This window comes from Eutrigla gurnardus (assembly GCF_963514095.1).
Source record: "Eutrigla gurnardus genome assembly, chromosome: 7".
NCBI classification, from domain to species: Eukaryota; Metazoa; Chordata; class Actinopteri; order Perciformes; family Triglidae; genus Eutrigla; species Eutrigla gurnardus.
In genome coordinates, this window is record NC_139921.1 from 26,805,271 (window position 1) to 26,827,870 (window position 22,600).

The 22,600-nt window shown below is 46.0% G+C and overlaps 1 protein-coding gene across 2 annotated transcripts in view; it reads left to right on the top strand.

The window, feature by feature from the left end:
* slc8a3 (solute carrier family 8 member 3) overlaps window positions 1-22,600 on the top strand; it is a 71,927-nt gene that overhangs the window by 21,984 nt on the left and 27,343 nt on the right. The window lies entirely within an intron of this gene.

Below are 22,600 nucleotides of genomic sequence, written 5' to 3' on the forward strand. Positions count from 1 at the left end.
AGAGGCGTCTAAAAAAACAGGATTTTCAATCATAGTCCACAGTTTGTGCTTACTGGGAGCAGACTGGAACCTGGTCTTTAAAGGTAATTAACCCGTGATCTGCTCTTCTCGACACGTATTGAGTTTTTTCCAGTTTTCCGTTTTGAGGAAACTCAGTTAAGCCGGTTTTAAAAAGCCGCTGTAGTGATTGTGTGTGTTTTGCTGAACTCCTGCATCGCCCCCCCCCCCCCCCCCCTCCCCCATCACCATCGTTGTCTTATTCAACATGCAAACCGCAAACCTTGCATGCATGTCCTCTCAAATCTAATAATATGGAAAAAAAACCCAACTATCTGCAGGTCAATCAGGAAATCACATCTGGCCGCCGTCCAGGGATTAGGACGCTGTTATTGTTGATCTTGGATTACAGAGCGAGGCAGCGGAGCGGTGACCTATCGTGCTGTTGTTGATACAGCTTTTTGGTAACGCCGGTCCGGCTCTGGCTCCCGTCGTCGTGCGAGGCCCGGTGGTTCGATGCCAACGGCGTCGAGGGGGAGAACGCCGGCGTCACGGTGATGCGACGTTTTTTCCACTGGCTGTAGTTCTTGAGCTCGACAGCTCGGTGACACATCATTACATATCGCTCGAGGCGCCGCGAGCAACGGTGACCTTTTATGCCGCCGCTGACTTCCCCGCATCACGTGTTCAGCCGTGCGTCCGTGTGGGAAGAGGCCGGATGTATGTATTCGACGTGCATCGCGCGTTCACGCCGTCTACTCTTTAATTAGCTTTCTCGGTTCATGCCTCCTCTGACATTCACCACTGCTGTGGTGGTGTGTATTACACACACACACACACACACACACACACACAGAGACACACACACACACACACACTGTATTTTTCCTCAGCAACTGAATCCTGAAGCCCTTTTTTTCACATTTAGTTTCTCTTCACACTACAAACAAAATGCCCACATCCAATAAGATGACAAGAAGTCTTCAAGACAGAATCATATTAATAATTAACAGTCTGTCTTTTCCAAGACACAAAAATCACACAACTAGCTGACAAACTGAAATGTGTTGGGCTACCACAAGCCTCCAGAACAGCACCAGTGCTCTTTGTGGCTTGAACACCATTTTCCTCAAATAAATTCCCTCGTTTGGTGTTTGGAGCGTCGTCCATCATATTAAACCCTTTTTTACAGTTACACCCATTTACAGTTCGTCCTTTCCTCTCGATCCAGGTCAGTTAAGCCCGCTCGGCATTTTTCCATACATGTCACAGAGCAATGACAGGATGTTAATTGCTTAATTGTATCATGCGGCGCACTGTACGGAGCCATGTGTGTTTATGTTTCTCCGCTCGTTTATTCAGGTCTTAACTGGCTGCGGAGCTCCGAGGTCAAACGAGGTTAATTAGCGAGCTAATTGCTATTTCTGAGGGGAAGTAGTATCTTTTAGGAAATACACTTCTTTGCTGACTTGGGAGAGAGAGGATTGTCGGCTCTCTTATCTTTGGGGTTAATATCAGGCGGCAACTTCTTGGTCTGAAAAATGGCGAAAAACCTGTATTCTTTCTAATGGCCATCAGGGGCGACTCCTGGCTGCAAAAAGAAGCCTGATTGTATAGAAGTCGATGAGAAAATGAATTCAGTAAACATTTCAGGTCTTCTTCAATACAGCAAGACGTTCGTTTAGTAAATGATCCATTTAGAGTCAAATAAAGTGAGTATGCTTGGGGGCGGGGCTACCTTGTGATTGACAGGTCGCTACCACGGCGTTGTCCAGTCTGGTTGTCTTTGTATTTGTCTTTCAAGTTTAACATTATAAGTTATATATTATAAGTAAATTATAACATTTTGGTTGCATAAAAATGTCTTATTTGTACATTTTAATTTAGGGTTAGGAATAAATTTAATTTATTTATTTATTATTATTATTATTATTATTATTATTATTATTATTACTTATTATTATACTTTATATTTATTTATTTTAGATTTTAATTTATATATTTTTTATTTTCTTGGGTTCTAGGTCAAGGAATATTCTGTTATATTTAAAAAATGAAACTAAATAAAAAGTGTAAAAATAAGTCAGTAGTACGTAGCTCCGCCCACTTGTTTCACATCTGGTTGCAAAATAACAGATTCTTCCTCCTCGTATCTAAAAGAATGGAAGCAGTAGCACGTCCCCCCCTGTAAAAGCACAGTGTGTTGCTTTTACGCTTGGGTTTTCATACGTATTAAACAAACAATATAACGCGTTAATTGGCGAGCTTAAGAGGAGCTTTAGAGTTTTGTTGCGTTCGGAGAGAGAGCCAGATGTTTCCCCATGTTTCTGGCAGTTAATCTAAACCCTGAGCTAACCAGCTGCTGGCTGTAGCTTCGTATTTACCCTACAGATATAAGAGTGGTGCCAATCTCCTCGTCTAAGCAGTATTTCTTTAAAATACCGCGTTTTGATGCTTGTGATGGACGTGGAAGAGACGGCAGCTCTCTCCCCCTACAGGTCTTTCACATCTCATTGTCTCTCTCTCTCCGTCCTTTCATTCAAACAGCACTGACCTCATATTTTTGGATCCGTGAGTGGTCTGAGATGGCGTCCTTTTGTCAAAATTCAAAGTGCATATGTGTGTTTCCCCCCTCCTCCCGTCGTCTGGCTGCGAGGCGGAGGCAATATCGACCGACCAAAGTGTCGACTCAGGGGGAAGGAAAGTGTCGGATTAATATCGAAGACAGAAATGAGACGGTGTTTGCAATGTTGCAGGTTTACATCGGGGCTCATATAGCCCCCCCCCCCCCCTGCATTCTGTCTAATGAGAGCAAAAAGGCAGACAACATTTAAATGTTTAATAACAAAGATGGGTCATGACAGGCGGCAGAGGGGCAGGGGGGGAGGAATTAAGGAGAGAGGCAGGTGGAGTCGAGCTAATCATTTTCATTATTGATTAATCTGTCACCAGAGGTAGGGAGTACTTAAGTGCATATACTTACAACTGCACTATGCAGTACTTATGCACAAAAGTTAGCCACTGGTCGTCTGATTTACTTCCATTTCACAGTGAACTACTAAAAATAATGTACTTTTTCTTCCACTTCATTACCTGACAGTTAAAGAGTTGACTTTTTATACAAAATATGATGCAAAATTGAAGCTTAACTTATTGAACAGAGTAGTGAGAATATGCTCTGTGCTAATGTGCAGCGTGCACTTTTTTCTTGTTAGTTGATTAATAGTGGGGGGGGGGGGGGACAAAAACATAAAAATGTCCAGCACAAGTCCCCGGTTGCCACGGTGACATCTCTGAGTTGCACGTTTTGTCGCACAGAATGTCAAAAGTCCAAAGATATTAATCGTACGATGTTAAAGAGAGAGAGAGGCAGCAAATTATCACATTGAATGAAGTGGAAATATTCGTCTTGATGAATGACTCGGTTAATCAAAGTGATTTGTGATTAATTTTCTGTCCTGTCGTCGATTAATCAACTTTTGTTTCGGCGTTGAGACGGGTACAAAGGAAGAGCAGCGTAGTCGGACGGAGGAAGAGGAAGAGGAAAGAAAGCTGCGAGGAGGACTTGAGGAAGGCTGTGTGTGTGTGTGTGTGTGTGTGTGTGTGTGTGTGTGTGTGTGTGTGTGTGTGTGTGTGTGTGTGTGTGTGTGTGTGTGTGTGTGTGTGTGTGATATGTGATACATACCATCAGACAGGATCCAGCAAAAGCAAATGAAGTACATGACATCTCTCCCTGCATTATGCTAATGAGCTCTCTAATGCTGCTGCTGCTCCTCTCCGAGTTCATTTAGTGAATGATGTAGCATGAGCGCACACACACACACACACACACACACACACACACACACACACACACACACACACACACACACACACACATGCACGTGTACACTGGCAGAGGTTTGTGCACGCAGGCACATGTGGGCCTGAACAGACAGTCTTATATAATCCTGCATCGCACCTTTCGCATGGTTGCACAGTGTTTGGTCAAAAGAAACAGCAGTCCACCGCCGCCCCTCCTCCTCTCCTCTTCCTCCTCTTCCTCCTCTTCCTCCCCCACCGCCTGCTCCAAAGTCAGTTTTTATTTGGAAATGTCTCCCCTTCTGATGATCAGATACGTCGTCCATTACTCATGTTTGTTAATAGAAAAGTCACTGGCAGTGACATTATCCACCACCTCCTCCTCCGCCTCCTCCCCCTCCTCCTCCTCCTCCTCCTCTGTACCATTTTGCCGTTGGTCACATGACATATCACTCTCTGAGTCAGGATGCACAGTCCCGAGCCAGATTGGCTGCTGGTCAGGAGTTATAAGGTTTTTATTTGCGTGCATAACTTTATCAGAAGTGCAGCTTTAAAGTAAATCAACACAAAGATATTTAGACTGTAAAATACGAACCATCTATGATTGAGAAGAGATGGAGAAGTCATTCTGGCCCACATAGTGGAGTTGGAGGTGTTGGGAGACCGGTGAGGGATCCCACCCTTGTTTGTTTGTACAGCCCTTCCCGGTTGGGTGCTCGGCTCGTCAGAGGACGGCCGGGTAGCGTGACCCTCTGCAGGCCGGTACATCCCCCCCGGTGAAAAGGAGCAGCTGGTGTAGCTGATCCTCACGTCTCTCCCCAACCTCCTCGGGGATCAAACAGGGAGTTAGCAGGGAGGAGGACTGTGGGGAGGTGGATCTGTCCCACCAGGATGTTTAAAGGTTTGACTCTTCTTTTACACAGCTGCATGGGTTGGACTTGAAATGGAGCCAGAGAGCAATAAAGGATGAAAAGACGGTCACAGGGAAGTTCCTTTACTGTGACGATGCTTCCTGTGTGCTCACCAAGAATTAGAAAAGTTAGCGTTTGCATAGATTTGCATCCTATATTGTATGGAGAGTGTTGAAGCATCTCTTGGTGGTTTCATTGAGGCCAGAGATTAGAGGGCCGGCGTGGTCGAGGTGCTTTACTGGGATCTTGCTGGCGTGGGCAGCAGCGTTTGTTCAGCTGTCAGAGCGGTTTTATTTTTTATTCCGTTGGCTGGAAAAAGTTGACATGAATATGGACCATAGGAATCGTGCTGCACGGCGTGTGGATGTGATCGCTTGGGTGAATGCAGCCGGCTGAACCTGCGTCACACCGGGATGGGAAAACGGGGTTGAAGTGTTCTTGAGCAAGGCAGAGAGAATGTACCTTCTTGAGGAAGCCCTGCAACTCCCACATGAGTGTCATCAATGCACAATCACACACACACACATGTGATATTGAGAAGCATTTTCTTTGTGACGAGAATAAAACGCTGCCAGTGTGTCGGTTTGATTCCCAGCAGAACAACAATCTGCACCATCAGCCGGCTTGTTAGCAGCAATGGATGCAACTGTGTTTGTTCCGTAGTGTCCAACAGGGAAACGACACTGACCCTCATTTAAAACACACTCCTTCCACCGTGGGCCACGTTGTTTCTGTCGCCTCCTTCCCTCCTTCCCTCCGTGGCGAACGTCCTGCCTGTTTGTGTGGATCTCCATCAGCCCACGTCTCGCCGGCTGTGCCAGAGACGGACACACGACTCTGGCGGTGAACTAACTAGTGACGCCCGGCTCTGGATTTGGCCTCAAATCGAATGAATGAGGGTCTGTGAGCGAGGAGTGGAAAATCCGAGCGGGCGTTCGCGTGCCAGACGGATGTAGCAGGCCGGCGGGCTGTGTTACCTCCCCCAGCAGATTGGAGGAGGAGGAGGAGGAGGAGGAGGAGGAGGGGGTCTGGATGTGTGAACAGCTGGTGGGTGAATAAAGAGTGTTCGGGATGATGGGGAGGAAACGGTGCAGAGAGATGAGATGAGAGGTCGGGAGAAGTTGGCTTCGAGGTCGGTCCTGACCAAGAATCATAGTGGGCCTGGATCCGTCCTGCAGTCCGATATTTAGCAGCGTTACCTCACTGGAAGAAAACAAAAGTTGTGATTAGGTTTCTAACAAAGATAATTACGACGGTGTGTTCGGGCCATGGTAAAAAAAAAACAAGTTGTTAAAGTTTTTAAGGTAGCAAACTTGCAAGTTTATTCCAATGCCAACAACCGACATCTATGCTAGCTTGCTTCCCATGATTGTACATTTATTATTCTAATTAATCCATCCCAACGTGTGACAACGCCTAATTAAGGTCCTTAGGGTGATGATGTTGATGCTTATTGTCGGTTTTATTTATATGAGGCCAAATTTACGTCACTTTATGGCTGTTTATTGATCGGGTGATTGGGCTGAGATGCTAGCGGTAGCTTTCCCTTGTTGTCATAGCAACTGCAAACATCCAGTCTTAGCGGAACCATGCAACTTGTTTATATCGACTATGACAAGTGAGTGAAAACTTGTTAGCATCGTAATAAACTCGCAAATTTGCCACTTTATAATATTGCTTTTTTGTGTGTTTTTTGGCCCTCATACGCCGTCGTAGATAATAGCCTTTTTTGTTGATGCAAAAAAAGAAAATCATCCTTTGAATTCTGAAGCTTGACTAGAATTCTTCCTCCCAGCTCCTACAGACAGACGTGGAGGTCAGGAGCAAGTCGGGACTCCAAACTGCGAAATGCCGGTGGACTGGCAGTCCGTCTGAGAGTCCCGCTAGCTGCTACGAATACGAGAGGATCAAGCGTGCAGAGATTTGCATTCTTTTGCTTCGGGGTTACTCGGGGTCGGACTCATTAAGCGGCGGGGTCCTGTGTGTCCTACTGCTTCGTTCTGATCTGGATCTGATCTTTTTTTTTTAGATCTGAATTATTATGCAGCAAGTTCTGCTGGGTATTCTAATGTTTGTTAATTTAGCTGTTTTGTTTTGAGGAAGTAACTCTTTTATCAGATATGTGTTCTCCAAGGAGTCGAGAATAAAATTCTACATTTTTAGGGGGGAAAGTTACGTTGGTGCATGACCTCATCGCTCTGCTGCTGTGCTAGTATTCCCTTCAGACCGTCTGACAGACACAGAAGCCTGTATGAGACGAGACAAAGGGTGTTTCTTAATGTCGAGGAAGGATTCTTAAACAGACGAATTCCGAGGATGCTGCATCATCGACTGTTCCAATGTCAAGGATGCTTCAAATTCCACCAAGCTTGTCCTTTCGCAGGAGTTTTGCAGGATGCGTGCGTGTGTGTGTGTGTGTGTGTGTGTGTGTGTGTGTGTGTGTGTGTGTGTGTGTGTGTGTGTGTGTGTGTGTGTGTGTGTGTGTGTGTGTGTGTGTGTGTGCAAAAAAAACACCCACAATCCTTGTTTTTTAGTTGGAAATAAACAGTAATTATACATAGTAAACTTAGTAATTTCACCCTCAGCAGTCTGACAACATCTGTTTCTGAACAAATTTGAGAAGATAAATTGCCAATCCGGCGATGACTGGAGATCACTGCACAATGCATGTTGGTAAGTTTGTATCAATGACATCATGAAGACGCTGTGGTCTCGTCTCTCTTGCATCACAGCTGTGGACTCGCTATCGGACACAAACCCAAATCCACGCCTCGTTCCCGACTCCCGTCGCCGTGTCGGTGGTTCAGACTCTGACCCTTCCTGATGGAGGTTTATCCCTCGAGAGGTCCTTCTGTATCGGCCCAGCTGGCACACCTACGAGGGAGGGGGGGGCTTTAAACAGGTGTTATCCCCTCTGTCAGGGGGCCGCACTTGAAGGAGATGGTGAGAATGAAGTTGGCACGGCGATGACTCGGAAATTAGGTCAATATCCTCGACTCCTCGCACACAAACATAGCCGCACGCCGCCAAGAGCGTCTAAAAATAAGGATGTCACCGGCGGGGGGCCGGACAGGAAAATAAAGTAAATGAAAGCAGAAGCTGAAGTGGAGGATGTGATGAGGTCGGCCTGGAGAGAAACAGATATGGCGGTGGGAGCTCTGAAATGAGGGAGCGGAGGAGGAGAGGGCGATGGGGAAAAGGAGAGACGCCAGCCGGACGAGGCAAACCATATCCCCCATGATTGTTCCTGCCACACCTTGTTAAGGCGTCCCGCTGCTCCCCCCCCCCGACCCTCCTCGTTCCCTGGGTGCTGACACACTGTGTTCCTGACAAACACAGCAGGGAGAGGGGGGGCAGAGGCAGAACGACAGAGGAATAACAGCTGCGGGAGGCTATGTCGCATTGTTCAGGCCAAATTACGCAGTCACGCAGCGGCGGGCAAAGAAGGGAGTCGGCGAGCGGAGAGAGGAAGGAGGACGACGCTGCTGTAAAGACGGATTAGCTCAAACAGTCGGGAGGAGGGATGAATATTAAACGGAGTCAGACCTCGGTCAGATGGGATTTGGAGAAAACTTCTCAGTGTTCGCTGCAATTTGCCCCCGACGGGTGGGAGGCCGCTCGGGCGCCATGGCGATACATTTGTGCAGAAAAGAGCGACGTGATGCTGTAAAACCGAAAAGAGGCAGATTGTTTTCTCTGAAGAAAACAGGTTCTAAATGAAGTTGTTAACCTTCTTTCCTAGAGAATCACATTCCCATACAACCAAATGTATTCTCAATTACATTTCAAGGGAAACCTATTTCCTCCTCGTGGATTTAAACATATTTATAATGAAAAAAACTCTAAAAATGATATTACAAAATGACTTAGGATTAGTAGAAGGTCATAATTAAGTTTCAAATAAGTACATTTGTTACGTCTTTTTAAATTACAATAAGTCAATGTTGATTTCACACGCGACACGGACAGTGGTCTCCTGGGTGAAAGTGCTTGTTTGACCCGCCCATCCACATCCATGACCTCCTCCCTACATGTGCGTACATGAGTGTAATTAGATGCACGTGTGATACGTCAAAAACAACAGTTTCATCATACGTGAAGGTCATTTTTAGGAGGCCGTGCTTGTAGAAATGCAAACAGCGATGCACAAAAAGGGGACTTTTACCTTCTGGGAATATTTAATAGCCGAGGGTATTAAAGGGGGAAGATGCAGGGATAGAGAGGTGAAGATGCCGAATGAAAGCTGAATATCAGGCGGCATCTTAATTAAATAGACGTGTACGGCTGCAGAGCCGCGTCCTCCAGAGGTTTTCAACAGATGTCACAGTGAATGAGGAGAGTGATGCAGGACGGCATCGATCCTTTTAGTTCCCACTGATTCGCCCGCTTTTCCCTCAGACTGACTGACTGGCCGGATGTTCCTCGTCTCCCCTCTTCCCCCTCAGGCAGGCAGAGCAGCGTCCGACCTCTTCACCACCCGTCTTCCTCGCTGCCTTTTGCATGTTCCTTCCCCATCGCTGACTGTTTGATATATTCTGCCGAACACCAGCCGGCCTTTTAAGTGCACTTTCCATTTCAGCAGCAGTGAAAAGGGAGCTCCACGGTAAAACGGCTTGAATGCTGGGGACACATGATGGAGGATGCTGACAGACGTCTGGGAATCCTGCAGGACCTTATGTGCATTTTATATATTTTGCATTTATCAGATGGGCTTCTATGCCAACACTATCATGACAGTTAACCAACCCCTGGTGCATGATGGAGTGACATCGCCCCTTTGCTGTTTTAATATCTATTTGGGTGTCTTATCTATTTGTTTGCCATAATGTGAGACGACTGATCCGTTTCCACAAATGAGCTTTTCACTTTTTGTTGCGACGCTTCTCTCCTTTTCCACTTTGACGTCAGCAGCACTTTTCTGAAAACTCCAGAGATTTTGGACGCAAAGAGCTCGGAGGGTTTAGAAAACAAAAAGCTGCTGGGTGCAGAGTTTTTTTTTTGTCGAGGCGGTCAAATGAGGCCATGTACGCTTTCTCTCTCCTCATTGGCTCGCACTCAGAAAAAGGTGCTATGTGGTCACAGGTCCTTAAAGGAACATAGTTTATTACAACTCAAAACCTTTATGTAACTTTATTGTCAGTGTTTTTTTTCCCTGATGAAGCTAAAAAATATTTTAGACCACAGATAAATAGGATAAAGACTTTATGGATGCAAGACAGGCCAATAAACGAGGCTGTACAGATTTTGCACACAACAGTGAAGCGGATATCATAAACAACTAGGCCCTCAGAATCCATCAAATTTGTCCAAAGGGGTTCCATAAATAGTGGACGGGTTCAGGTGGTCAGGCTCCATAATGTACAGTGGAAGATCCTCTCTCATGTTCATTAGGGTAAATTATTTCAATAGTAGCCCCGGCTTTTAAAAGACATTCAATCGCAAGTGACATGTTTTTAGAGACCTCTGCTGGTGAGGCTTTCAGTGGGGTTTAAGTCTGAATCATGGGATCTCGGACCCCATGAGACCCCTTATACGAGGCACTTTAGTGGGCGCTCGGAGACACGCAGACCAGAATGATGAAGGTCCATGATATCAGTAACTCATTGGCCCATGCAGTTTATTTGATTTACATTTTTTTAATCCAGTAATGATGTCTGTCAACCGCTCGCACCTGCTGTAAGAAGTTAAGCTACAAGGCTCGACAGATTTCATGACACCAGCGTCCAATCCGATCTCCCCGCGCTCTGAGCTGATGGTAATGAGGGTTCGGGAAGGACGGATGATGGCAGCCCGCTCCGTGGGACGGAATTAGCGGCGAGCATTTGCGCGTCCCCTGCGAGGCGGCGGGCCTTTTATCCCGTCATTATTGGCCGAGACAATGATGTGGTTAATCTTTTTAAGACAACGCAGCAGAGGGCCTGCAGGGAGGGAGGAGCCGGCCAATAATCTCATCAGAGACCAGAGGACATGGGCTGTTATGGAGGAGAGTTCCTCCCTTACATGTCCAATCAGCCTCCTCCTGTGTGTGTGTGTGTGTGTGTGTGAGCTGTCACGGTGTACATGTAAGGTGAGAGTGTGAAGGGAACTGAAGATGTGTGTACAGTCTGCAGGCTGTGATGTTGTGAAAGGAATATGTCAGAATATGGCACACAGACGAAATAACCAGAAACATAACCGTGAATCCAGATTGGTGTTAATTGGTGTCCAGATGTCCCCGTCTCTTCACTTTACCTTCATCATATTTGTGTATAAACTGAATATTAAGTGTGTAACGGTGTACTCTGACTACAGGTACCTGGATTATATTTAATGCAAAGTATTCTAAAGTAGGAATATATCATAGTTCTCCTTTATAAACGTGTGGCAAATAATGTGAGCCTGATGATCAGGCTTTGCCCTCAACTTTTTATGTCCAATATCAGAAATTACAAATACAGATTTATACCCTTAAAATGTGGTCGTTCTTAAAGGAAAACACCACCGCATTTCCATACTGAACTATGTTCTGCTCTGATGTTAGACGAGGTGATACATACCTCCCTCTCCTCTGTGCGTGCACTCAATGGCTCTTGAGCGCACTCCGCGCAGCGCTAATTTGCTAGCATGTAGCTTGTCCTTAGGATCCAAAGGGGGGTGAAGTTAGAAGCGACCAAGCACTTCCACGTTGTCCCTATTTAAATACGGTTACGTGAGTAGTTACACGACCCAAGTTTGGTTACACAAAATGAAACATGCTAATTTTTCTAAGCGGATAACAAGGATAACTATATAGTATGGCGGAATAACAACTGGAAGCACTTCGACGTCGGCGCAGTAATATCATCACTCCGCTCCCCCTCTTACTTCCGTCAATAGAACCTACGTGACCTGCACGCCGTCGCCTGCACCAGCTGTAGTAGTTTGTGCACAGTTGAGGAAGCATCAGGTTGTAGTAAGATAGTTTGTGAACAATCAAACATCATGGTTATAACGTGGATCGTACAGGGTTGTGAAAACAAGCAGAAGGTATATAGTCCCGTCATGTTTTGAGTGATGATATTACTGCGCCGACGTCGAAGTGCTTCCAGTTGTTATTCCGCCATACTATATAGTTATCCTTGTTATCCGCTTATAAAAATTGGCATGTTTCATTTTCTGTAACCAAACTTGGGTCGTGTAACTACTCACGTAACCGTATTTAAATAGGGACAACGTGGAAGTGCTTGGTCGCTTCTAACTTCACCCCCCTTTGGATCCTAAGGACAAGCTACATGCTAGCAAATTAGCGCTGCGCGGAGTGCGCTCAAGAGCCATTTAGTGCACGCACAGAGGAGAGGGAGGTATGTATCACCTCGTCTAACATCAGAGCAGAACATAGTTCAGTATGGAAATGCGGTGGTGTTTTCCTTTAAAGCTACTGCAAGGAGTTTGAATTTTTTTTAAAAACTCTCACTTTCCTGCAGCAGCTCTGATACTCGGACCTGCGTAGTCCTGGTTCTGGTTCTCGAGTGCCCCCCCTTTCCACCAGGGTGTCGGTGTTGACTCCCAGAGGAGCTGCTGCTCACATTAGCTGGATAAATATGAAATAAATAAATGTATGAAAAGTACAGCGCCAACGCGATATTTTTGTAAATAGACAACAAACATTACTAATAATTACTTTATTTTTGTAAAAACATGAAATATTACCATCAAGGCCACAGTCATTGGTGGTTGGTTGACTATAAACATGGTAACATATTAGCTCACTAGCGCTAGATACAAATATGATTTCTTTATATGGTCAATTAGGGAAATGTGTCTATAATGAAGTTATTGATTTCTTTTGAAAGGAACCAATTTGTTAAAATGCTGCAAAGTTTGAGAATCACTTCAAACAATCTCATGACTTTAATATAATAAATGTAAATCATTGGAAGAGTTTAAGAGGTTAAACTGCTACATCTCATTCATCTTTGGGGTTTTCTCGCTCGGCTTCCTGTGGCTTCATATCTCAGCTCCTACCGGGACGAGAGTTTATCTAATATAGAGGAAGATTGATTCAGAGAAGGTTGACCTTGTTGTTCCCTCCTCGTTCCTCCAGCCAAACACTCAATCTTTGCACCTGCTCGCCACGCCACGGGCTACAGTCGAAGGGATGCACGGCCTGGAATAAATGTAAAGCAGGAGGTCAAACCTTTTGTTTGAGGCCGGAACATTACGTTGACCCTGATAACTACGGAGAAGGAATGTTTAGGTGGAGCCTCCAGACTCCATGCAGGGCTTCAGTCCTCCACAGAATGAAACTGCTCTCATAAGCCGGTGAATGGAAATCCATTGGCAGGCCGTGCAACGTTTATAGCGCTTCGATGCGGCCCAGAGGCCATTGGAAGACGTTCCACAGTCATTTCTGTATAATTAGGAATTTATCAAGGGACCCGCTTTAACATCACAAGACACTACGTCGGTTGCCAGCCCGGGAGGTTGGGCAACCGCGATGTACTGTCGAGAATTACAGTGTAAAAACACAGTGTGTGTGTGTGTGTGTACACACACAGGACCCCAGGCTGTGAACAGTGATCATAATTTCATGGCATGTTTCAGTGTATTATGTATGTGTGTGTGTGACGACAGAATGTGTAGCCATTAAATGTCAGAGGAGTCGAGGTCTCAGGCTGGCAAACACACACACACACACACACACACTCACACTGACACACACACACTCACACACTCACACACACACACACTCACACATACACTCACTCAGCCCCCTCCAGAGAAAATCCATGTCCCTGGCTATTTTTAGATGTTTGTGTCTCTTCCTTATGCCGTCCACTTCTCAATCAGTGATGACTTTCTGTCTCTGCAGCAAATCAAATGCACCCCCCACTGCCAACCAATCACACACACACACACACTTGTCATCATATACACAGGCAGTGTGGACCCATGTTGACATAATGCATTTCCTATCGATGGTTCCCAACCCCCCCCCCCCCCCGATACAAAGCAGAGTTATGTATTATTTATGTCCAATTGTGTTTTTCTCTTCTCTGATTGTTTCTATTTGATTCCCTTTTAGAGCCCCGCGGCGGTGAAACCATAAAATATTTCACAATATTAGAAAGTAAATAAGATTTTGAGCAGCAGAATTTAAAATCTTCCACTGTAATCACATTGCGACCACACATTCACGTTCATATTTATTCATTATGTAGATATTATTGATTGATTATTGATTGCCCCCTAAAGGCTACATACTGTACTATTTAAGGGAGGGGACGAGTTAAGTACCAGGCCAAAATGTCCTCACTTTCCAAAGTGTCCTCACTCTCAAGGTCCAAAGCCCTAACGGTCCCCACAGAGTCTAATAACATGCATGCAAACACACACACGCCTCCCCTCCCCCACACCGCTGCTCCCACTGTAACTGTGGAAGTGGTTGACGTCCACAGAACGCACAAAACGACATCATGCAGGAACATTTGCACCAACTCACAAATGTGCTCTCCATTGCTTGATTAGAGATCCACTGAGGCGTGCCACAGGGTTGTGTTTTTTCTTTTTCCTCCCCCTATTCGTTTCCCTCCTCCGTTCATGTCTGAACTCATAGAAGTGGGTGTAGTAACTGTGTGGAGCAGAAGAACGGCTGACTAATGTGTGTAACGTGCTGTGGGTTGGTGAGCTGCCCAACGTAACAAGGGTAGGGTAGCCACCAAAACCTTACCGACAGGTGTGGAAATATGACGAATGTGTGTTAAGCTACAAAACTATTCATTTAATTGTATATGTCCTAATGGCAGGATGATCTAGTATTTATAGAGAATGGATGTATTTTGAAGGGTCCACTTGAAATAGGTGTTGCTAGATGCTTTGTGACGTATGCTCGATACCTGCAAGCTTATTGTTGACTTGCTGTAGCAGGCTAAGAGCTAACGCACTAGCCAGCCAGGAACATGCTAGCTAGGCAGGAACATGCTAGCCAGCCAGGAACATGCTAGCTAGGCAGGAACATGCTAGCTAGGCAGGAACATGCTAGCCAGCCAGGAACATGCTAGCTAGGCAGGAACATGCTAGCGCTCGTCAGACGGAAGGCCAGAAAAAAATGTCAGCATTGTATGTTTCTGCAAAACCTCTGGATGTGTTGAATGTCTCCTGATTAAGGTTAGAAAAAAGTTAGAAAACTAGCATGAATTAATAACAACCGCACTTAGCAGCTGTTCTTACATAACGTTATGCAACAAGCGTAAGTTTAATTTCATGCGGGGACACAAACGGGGGTCTCCTGGGTGAAAATCCACCCTTAGTTGACCATGTACTTCTTGAACTCCTTATTCTAACTTTCAATAACGGTCATTCAACGTGACTTGCTCATTTGCTGTGATGGAATGCAGTTTTTCTACTATATTCGAGAACCTCTCTTCTCTTTTCTGGGCCGTTTCGTTCAGACTCTGAACTGCGATCAGTGTCTTCTTGCATCAGAATGCGTATCTTGGACGTGGACGTACAATCCGAGTGAAAACGTAAAAACCTTTTCAACAAAATGCGCCGACATCTTGTGATAAAGTAGCAAAAAAAAGTGTTGCTCTGTAGCCAACTCCCTGCAGACGAAAGAGCGTTTTCTGCATCAATAACGTATCACATGGAGCCCCTCTGGACCGTATCATGACCTTTGTGTTTGCTTTGTAAATTGGGATTTGTGCAATGGAGGTCAAACGTCTCGGTACAGTGTCGTTGGAGATGCAGTCATGGAGCGTTTCGGCGTCCAGAGTGAGGAAGGAGATCATATTTGACCTTTTTCTTTATCTCGTCTGGCAACTTTGATTCTATAACCACAAACAGTGTAGAGACGAGATCTTCTATCAAATCTATATTCCAACCAAAACAACACAGCAGCTCATTTAACCGATTAACAAACTTCAACCAGAAAAAAATCATTAATTTGTGAAATCAGCCTCTGAACTATTTCAGTGGAGTGAATTCCTTCAGCTGTGTGGAACATTTCTGTATCTTAATACATGAAAGTAGACTTTAGACCTGCAGCTACAGATACGAAGAAATAAAGTTCTGAAGAAGTAAAGTCTGAAAAGAGACTATGAAAGCCTTCCAGGAATGTCTTTTCTCGTATAGTTGTTTAGCAAAAAAGAAAAGTCTTGTCTGAAGGTCCCCTGTCTAGATGTCTTGGTTTTTCAGTCTAATGGATATTAACATGTATTAATGTGTGTTTTGTCAGTTACCTCAACGTTTCAAACACGAGGCGCAGTTATCTGGGCTACGTTTGAATAAACTTTAATGTTTAAATGCTTATTAATGCTAATGTTCATTATTTAAACATTACTAGAAAATCAAACCGACAATTTAAAACAAAAAGGACAATCCCCACCCTAGAAGGAATCATGACAGTCACATGACCACGACCCCCAGAGTCTAGTCTAGTTCTGCTTTCTATTTCTGGAGCATCAACAGTTTTGCCTCGTCTCTGCACATGACAAGACGGGTTACGCGTTATTATTTCAGAGCGCTACATTTTTAAGATCCGCGATGCAGAGAGGAGCTCGCCGGTCTCCCGAGTCCTTCATACATGATGCTGTTTGTCATCTGGCTGCAGGCGGTTTGACTTGGCCGGCTCTCTCAGCCTCACAGACCCGCGGCCCCGACACCCAGAATAGCCCTCGCTGCATTTCTTGTCCTCGGCCCAGACCTCCACCACCAGAACCTCCACCACCAGCACCTCCACCAACACCTCCACCGCCACCACCTACAACACCAACACCACCTCCTCCTCCACCACAATCACCACAATCACCAACACCTCCACCACCAACACCTACAACACCACCAACACCTCCACCACCGCAACCACCTCCACCAACACCACCTCCACCAACACCACCACCTCCTCCACCACAATCACCAACACCTCCACCACCAACACCACCACCACTACCACCAACACCTACAACACCACCAACACCTCCACCACCGCAACCACCTCCACCAACACCTCCTCCACCACCAGCACCTCCACCAACACCTCCTCCACCACCAGCACCTACAACACCAACACCACCTTCTCCACCACCACCACCACAATCACCAACACCTCCACCACAATCACCACCTCCACCAACACCACCACCACCTACAACACCACAATCACCACCTCCACCACCACAATCACCACCTCCATCACCACCGCCACCTCCACCAACACCACCTCCACCACTACCACCACCACCTCCACCACCAGCACCTCCACCACCAGCACCTACAATACCAACACCACCTTCTCCACCACCACCACCACAATCACCAACACCTCCACCACCACCACCTCCACCACCTTCTCCTCCACCACCAGGGTGCTGCTCCAGCTCTCCTGACTCCATCCTCCATTACTCCCCTCTCTTCCTCCTCTCTTGTCACCACCTATCAGACACTTCCATCTCTGAGTGTTTTATTGCATTGTGTCCTTGTAGAGGAGGACCTTTGGGCCAGCTCCAGACATCCAAAAAAATATAGCTCAACCCCCCCCCCCCCCCCCCCCCCCTCGCCTGCTTGCTTTGCTCTTGGCTCAGGAAATATGGAGCATGGCTGTCTGCCCCCCCCCCCCCCCCCCCCTTTCCCTTACCTTTAACTGTCCTCCCCATTTTTTCATCTCCTCCTTTTGTCTTTTTCTCCTTCAGCACCGGCAGTCGGTATGTTTTTATGGAGACAGTGTTGCAAGGATGCATGACAAGTGAAAGCGACCAGATCCACTGCTCTCCCCCCCCCCCCTCCCCGCCACACAGCCGGGCCTCTCTGTGTAGATCACTGACAGCCTCTCCAGAAAATACATTTTATTCTCAGCCGTGTCCCCCGTGTCCTCAGTATTTCCCGAGGACGTTTTTTCTGTCCAAATTCTGAGTCTGACCTTCGTTTGAATTATATTGGGAAATCTTTTTTATTGTGTGATTCAACCCGCTTCACTTCAGATGTGAGGTATTCGCTGCAAAGCACGAGGTGATTTAAATCACACAACTGATGATTATTTGCATCATCTTCGATTTACTGTTGCAGCTCTTAAATAGAAAAAATATAAATATTTTTTTCTGTAAATAAACTGAACTAAAGGTGCTCTGTCCTTGAGGTGTTGGATGCATTTCCTTCCTCATAAAACACTACAAAGCTGAATTTACTTTAAAAAAAGTGTTTTTGGGAATCTGTGATGTGAAACCATTGGTAGGAATGTGTCTCCCACATGTGTACATTCATATTTTAAAGCTCATTCACAGGACAAACGAACATTGCTCTATAAAAAATATCTATATAATGACATGAAATGGTGAAACATGTTTGAAACGCTGCGTGTTTGCCCTAAAAAGATTCAGTTGACAATAAAGCTAGAAGAAAAGAAGGGAATCTTCATATTTCAGACACTAGAATGAATGACATTTTACTTGAATAAATTACACACAGAACATAGCAAGCCAATGGGGGGATGTGTGATCATTGCTGCCAAATCAGGACTGCAAGTGATCTCCTTCAGGGTCCCGTTGCTGTTCGTCTATGGGGCGACGGGGACGCCGCTGTTGTTGGCGTGTTTGGGCTGAAGGGCCTCGGGAAGCGAGCTGATCTCCTCCCTTCCTCCACCTGCATCCACCGCTGAGCTTTCTGTGCAGACGGAGCAATAGACTGTGTTTCAGCTGCCGGGACCCTTTATTCCCTCCAGGTTTCATCGTACTGTTCGTGAATGAATAGAAACCAACAGAAAGTTGTTGTTTTTTTTGTTAAAGGAAAGTGGCGGCGTGGTGTCATCACGTGTCGCGTTTTAAAAGAGAGGAGCCCGGCCGCTGAAAGGGGTTTTTGTATCCATGACAACAGGGAAGAGCGAGAGCAGCAAATGGGAGCGGGTCCGGGTGCATTAGATATTCCAGCCTGAGAATGTGAGAGATGTACGGGGAGGGGGGGGGATCAGGGAGGTGTCTTGTCAAGTAACCACTAGGTGAGCTTGTGAGAGATTTACTGTTCCCACGGAGACGCAGAGTGGAGGGGAGGGGGGACAGCTGCAGTCCTGCCTTTGGAATTCGGATGATGCACCTCCTTGTCCAGCTCCGTGTTCCCATGATTCCTCTCGACGGAGGTATTAATAAACCTGGCTGGATCCTCGCCACGAGCTACACGTCTGCCAGTCGCACCTCGCTGCGAGGCGTCACCTTTCCATCTGTCTGCGTGGCGTATCTTGTTATAACCCCGACCAGACGTCCGCCACCTGTGTCCTCTAACTGATATTGTGGAGTCATATAATATTTTATTGATCATTCTGTAGCGGTGACCTCTAATTGTCCCCACACACACACACACACACACACACACACACTCACTCCTCTGACAGTAAATAACAGGGGAGAGGTGTGACATCACACGCTGGTTTCTAACTGGTTGTTTTGAAGCCAAGATCAAAAGGAGCAGCTGAAAGTGAAGCTCAGTGTCGTGATGTGACTAATGATTATCTTCATTATCCATTAAAATGTCAGAAAATAGGCAACAACAAAAAAGGTGACTTCTGAAAATGATTTGTTTTGGACCGTGCACCACGGCAGGAAGTAGTTTGGCTCACATGTAGCATGGCAGGAAGTAGTTTGGCTCACATGTAGCATGGCAGGAAGTAGTTTGGCTCACATGTAGCATGGCAGGAAGTAGTTAAGCTCACGTGTAGCACGGCAGGAAGTATTCTAGCTCACATGTAGCATGGCAGGAAGTAGTTAAGCTCACGTGTAGCACGGCAGGAAGTATTCTAGCTCACATGTAGCATGGCAGGAAGTAGTTTAGCTCACGTGTAGCACGGCAGGACGTATTCTAGCTCACATGTAGCATGGCAGGAAGTAGTTTGGCTCACATGTAGCACGGCAGGAAGTAGTTTAGCTCACGTGTAGCACGGCAGCAAGTAGTCTAGCTCACATGTAGCATGGCAGGAAGTAGTGTGGCTCACATGTAGCATGGCAGGAAGTAGTTTGGCTCACATGTAGCATGGCAGGAAGTATTTTGGCTCACATGTAGCACGGCAGGAAGTAGTTTGGCTCACATGTAGCACATCTGACATTCATGCAGAGCTCCCCTTCTTCAGTTAACATTTAGGTTTTTATTAACCTCGGCTACGACCTTTTCTTAACCTTGACTATTTCACATCTCACCGTAACCGTGTTTCATTTGCTTTACCCACAATCCCTCTGTGACGTTAACCAGACTGTAGCTGGCACATACAGATATAGGAAAAACATGTAAAACATTTACATAATCCAGGATTATGTACTAGAAATAACATGTTGGTTTTACATATTTTTAGAGAAAGTTTGGGAAGTTTTGGCTAACAGAGAGCGACAACACAAAGAGCCCGAATATCGGTAATTATTAAAATTCGAGATGAACTCAATCATCTCAGCCGTCTCGAACAAACTCCACGCCTGCTGTTTCTTAAAATTAAACTTCTTTTTGCAGCCGTCGTGTGAATGTTTGCTATTTAGTTAAATTAATGTTAATGTCACTAATGAATCATCATTAACATCGACTCAAAGTCTGTCTTTCATTTGTAATACTTTCTAAATCACCGTCTGTCGCCCGCTCTGATTGGACGGCAGCTGTAACACAAGAGTGATTGTGAATTGATTAATTTTAGTGTAGAAGCATGAACGCCACACAAATCAATCTCTCTCAACAAGAAACAAACTTCTAAAATGACTTCCAATGTGATCGCACCCTTCATGAGCTGCTCAAGGGCACTCCGGCAGGGAAACCAGGGCTTGAATTTGGCTTTAATGGAGCATAACAAGGATTATTTCCACCAGGGCTTCTATATATATTGGTGCATTTCTGACTGTAGCACATATATCTCTTTATTCTCTCTTTCTGGGCCGAGAGTCCAGACCGGGATTCTTTGGCAGACATGTTTTATTCAAACACCGGCGCACTAACTCGGCGCTTTTGCAGCCGCAGCTTCTTCTTTTTTTTTGCATGCAGCTCGACCTCGGCCGGCAGATTAGCCACGTGGAGGGTTTGGGTTTATGTAACACCGATGCCGATTTCACTTCCTTGTTTATGAAAGTTTCGGCTCTTTGTCGGCCGGTCGAGTTGGTTTGGTTTGTTTTGCCTCGCTGGATGTGGGTGCGGAATATTAAATCTGATTCGATTTTGTCATAAGATTGGCAAGAAATCATTGACAAATGTGTTTACTGGCTTTTTTTTCCTTCTGTGATTGCCGAGGAAAAGCAATAATCAGGACTATAATGAGCGCGGCACATAATCCCTGCGCTTGGTGACAGAAACCAGGCCTGCTTAATTAAAGCACTGATTTCCCACGAGGCACTGGGGCCCTTTTTTTCTTCTCCTTCCTGTCTTTATTGGCTCGACTTTTATTTGGGATTTTGAGTGGAGGCGTTGCCGAGATCTGACTCGGCTGAAACAGTGGGCTTTTATCGATGACTCGCTCTGTTGTTCCGCGTCACGTTCTCTCGTCCGTAATGAGTTTCTCGGCCTCCGTGCCGGCCGCTTCACTTTTTCAGGAACAGAAACTCTTCGTCGAGGCCTCCGCAGTGCAGTGAGAATAAAAAAGTAAAAGTGTGGCGTTTAAAAAGCCGTGAGTAAAATGCAGCTTCGGAAGGATCCGTAGATGAAGGGAAGAGATGGACGGGAAACTTTCTGGAGACTTTAGAAAGGTTGTGTTTAGTTCAAAGCAGAGAAAAAGCCCACGGGCCGGAGTCAGAGGCAGCAGGCGCTTTAGACGCAGGATCACAAAGGTCAGATTTAATTGCAGCACTTTTAGCTGCTCGCCTGGACTCCATAAGTCTACCTAGATTTAGTAGAAAATCTCCAAAAAAGGAGGAGAATCCGAAAAGCCGAGAGGTTCGAGGGTCAATCGGCGCCGACGGCCGATGTGGTGCTCCTTCTAAGCGGTGACACGGTATTATTTAGTGTGAGGAGACCAGAGCAGTAAATCTGCTGTCGGAGAGGAGGCGTCGGGGAAAATGGAGAGGAGGCGGCTGAAGCAAATATCAGCCGCAGTGTGTTCGTTGGCGGCACAACAGAGAGAAAGAAACACTCTCCATCTCCATCTCTGCACCACCTCCACTTCCATGTCTCACATCTCTTCATCTCTTCCTCCATCTGCTCCGGACTCCAGGCAGCGGAGGTGTGAACCCTCTAATCGCATTTTAGTGGGATTCAGCCGAAACACAACATGATGCAGTTTCAACCTCATGTCGGCTTATTGCGTTGAATTTCATGTCCTTTTTTTATTTTGGAGGGGGGGTTCATGTTAATTTGACCCTTCAAAGCAAGAAAGGAAGAAGAGAGGAGGGTGCAACATCTCTGCAACAAGAAGTAAAGTTATCAAAAAACGCTACAAGGAAGAGTTGTTCATTTTGGGAGAAAACGCTGTATTGGCGTTCTTGCAGAGTCGGATGAGCCGATCGATACGACTCTTGTGTCTGTTTCACCTCAGATCCAACCGATATCGCAGCGTGTAAGTGTGCACACACGTGTGTGTGTGTGTGTGTGTGTGTGCGTGCACGCCATCTGCACTGTCACACCCTCTGTGTCGACGCCACCCTCCGCTGCACCGGCAGCAGGACCGTCCCTGTAAACACCGCACTGTGATTTGTGTTTGTGTGCACAGCAGGTGTTTGATTGTGTCCACATCACTCCCCACACACACAAACACACACACACACACACACACACACACACACACGTTTTATTCAGCGTGGCTTTTCGAGCTTCCACGGTGGCTGCAGCCAGATGTCGGGATAGATGGATGAATTATTGATGACGCTCATAAACAAATGTAAATGCTGCTTAATGTTCCCCACACGTGAGGCAGTAATTGGTGAGTGTGTGTGTGTGTGTGTGTGTGTGTGTGTGTGTGTGTGTGTGTGTGTGTGTGTGTGTGTGTGTGT